Raw genomic sequence first — 3,145 nt, forward strand, 5'->3', positions numbered from 1 at the left:
GTGTCGCAGTTAGCCAACTGCCTGGAAAATTTTAAAATGGACTGCGATAGTAAGCGAATTTAGTCTGTGAACCCCTCGTGTCCGACTCCGGCAACGGTCTCGGGTACGGGGTGTTACAATTTTATTTGTATCAGAGCTACGGTTTAGTCGATTCTAGGACTAACGTAGCACGCGTGAGTCTATTTATACATGCCATAAAGTGATAAAATGATAGTGTGATGATTTTTGACTATTAAAATGTGTTTGCTGTATTGCAATGAATCTTGATCCCGATCGAGCTGTAGCAAGCTTCTGACTTTGAGAATTTGCGATATAACTTCACTTAGATATGCCTAAATTATTAAGTTGATCAGGTACGTATCATGTACTCGTATTTGAATTTCGATTTGGATTGAATTATAAGGGTATAAGTGATGCAGTTTTGAAAGAGTGTTATGACTATAAATGTGATTTTTGTATGTGGCTATGGAACTGGAAGTTGAATGGTCGATAAGCATGTTGTGTTTGTATTCAAGTAATGTAAATGATATACTAATGTGTATTGCTATATGTGTATATGTATGTAGAGACGAAATTGTCGAATGTAAAAGGCAGTGAAGCGTATAGAGTGGTTGGTTTTCAGCACTAAGTGTGCGGGCAATCAGTGTTCACGGTTGCGAGATTGGCACTAAGTGTGCGGGCAATAAGTGTTCACGGTTGCGAGATTGGCACTAAGTGTGCGGGCAATAAGTGTTCACGGTTGTGAGATTGGCACTAAGTGTGCGGGCAATAAGTGTTCACGGTTGCGAGATTGGCACTAAGTGTGCGGGCAATAAGTGTTCACGGTTGTGAGATTGGCACTAAGTGTGCGGGCAATTCAGTGTTCACGGTTGCGAGATTGGCACTAAGTGTGCGGGCAATAAGTGTTCACGGTTGCGAGATTGGCACTAAGTGTGCGGGCAATAAGTATTCGCGGTTGTGAGATTGGCACTAAGTGTGCGGGCTTGAAATGCATGGCACTAAGTGTGCGAGTTTAAAGTACATGGCACTAAGTGTGCGTGGTTGATTATTAAGCACTATGTGTGCGAACCCACTATATATATATATTTCTATCAATTATTTACATTAAGGGTGCGACCTTACCGAGTCGATTTCGGACAGTGGAAAGGGGTAAGTCTTCGAGTAATGACCCTACTATGTTATAAAGCCAATTGAAATCATGCTCTTTGTGTGTGGCTATTGAGCTGAAATTGGAAAGGTTTAATAAATGCTTTGTGTTTGAGCCTTAGTAACGAAAGTGAAATATGGATGTGTCATGATTGTTGATATATGTGTGCGTGAGCATTTGAATGATATCCGAGCTAAGTCCCGAAAGCAATTGAGCTAGTGATTATATCCGGGCTAAGACCCGAAGGCATTTGTGCGAATTGATATATCCGGGCTAAGACCCGAAGGCAATTGTGCAAGTTGATATATCCGGGCTAAGACCCGAAGGCATTGGTGCGAGTTACTAAATCCGGGCTAAATTCCGAAGAGCATTCGTGCTAGTGAGGTATCCGGACTAAGTTCCGAAGAGCATTCGTGCTGGTGTTATATCCGGGCTAGGTCCCGAAGAGCAATCATGCTGGTGACATGTATTCGGGCCTTCGTGCCTAGTAGGCTTCGTGCCGATAATTTGAGCAAAGTTTAAGTATTCATTACTATACGAATTCAAATTTAAATGAGATGATATGTTTAAAAGTGCACATACATGATGTTTATAGACTTGGTTAAGTCATATCAATGTGTATTAACGAATGCATAAGAGCACTATGTATGTGAATAATTAGAGGCACTGTGTGTGTGCGAATTTCCTTTAACCGAGCACTATGAGTGCGAGATCGGTTAGTGAGCACTAAGTGTGTGAAGTGGAATTCATGTAAGACCTCGTTTGGGACGAAGGCATTGATTTGAGATAGTGTGTAAGACCATGTCTGGGACATGGCATTGACTCGATATGTGAGAATATGTAAGACCATATCTAGGATATGGCATTGTAAGAGTTATATGTGCTATTGCTGAATGGACACTATTTTGTTAATCTTGTTCAAGAAATTATTTTGATTAAGTTTCGACATTCGAAAGTTTGAAAGAATTTTTGATGAATGTTGATAATTTTGGATATACGAGTTATGCGCTAGAATAAATCTCAAGCTAGTGTATTACATTAGGCTTTATGCCTATTCGACTGTATACGGGTAATGTTAACTATGATTGAATGTGCTAAATGAACTAAATGTTTAGGTACGTGGAAGTTGACTTTTCTTTTGGAAATGAGTTAAGTCGAATATTGAGTATATGTGTACTTTCGGTTGGGTTACAGCTTATACATGAATGAAAATGTGGGTTACAAATATGTGGGTTGATGATGTGAATTATACATGTTAATATGTGCTTAATGTGTGTTTGAAATGCATTTATGAATTAAATTAAGTGATTATTGCTTATGAAATCAAGAAAATGAGATATTTGTGCATACTTGTAGAAATGTTTATGTATTTGTTTTAAGATAAGAAAATGATTTTATAGATCGATGCGAAATCAATAATGAATTACAATAGCTATCGATGAGCTAATGTTTATATGAATATAATTCAATAAGAGGACGTTATCCAATTTCGAGGACGAAAATCCCTAAAGGGGGGAGAGTTGTGACAACCCTAAAGTGACCCTAGTCGGAAAGTGGTTTCGGGACCACGAAACCGAGTCACAAAAATAATTAGATGTTATATTCTGTGCTTATTGTATGTGGAATTTGTATGTGTGAATATTTCGTGCCTTGATTTTTATCAAGGCGGTGTTAATTTATAAGAAAGGACCCATGTGATAAGACTTGATAATGTGATAGGTGAAATTTAAAGTGGCCAAATAATGCATGAGTTATTGACATGAGGGACTTGCATGTCAAATGGACCACTTTTAATTAGTGGCCGGCCATAATGATAGTTGATAGATATTATATGCATTTCATTTTAGCATGATAATAGTTAGTGGCTTTATATTATGGAAGAAAGAATAATTAAAAGAAGAAATGGGTGATAAAAACAAAGGTGGTTCATCCTCACTCTACCATTGCCGTAACTTGAGATTAGAAAGAAAAAAAAAAAAGAGAACATGCATGTAGTTC

The sequence above is a fragment of the Gossypium hirsutum genome, chromosome A08, assembly GCF_007990345.1.
Source record: "Gossypium hirsutum isolate 1008001.06 chromosome A08, Gossypium_hirsutum_v2.1, whole genome shotgun sequence".
Taxonomy (NCBI): domain Eukaryota; kingdom Viridiplantae; phylum Streptophyta; class Magnoliopsida; order Malvales; family Malvaceae; genus Gossypium; species Gossypium hirsutum.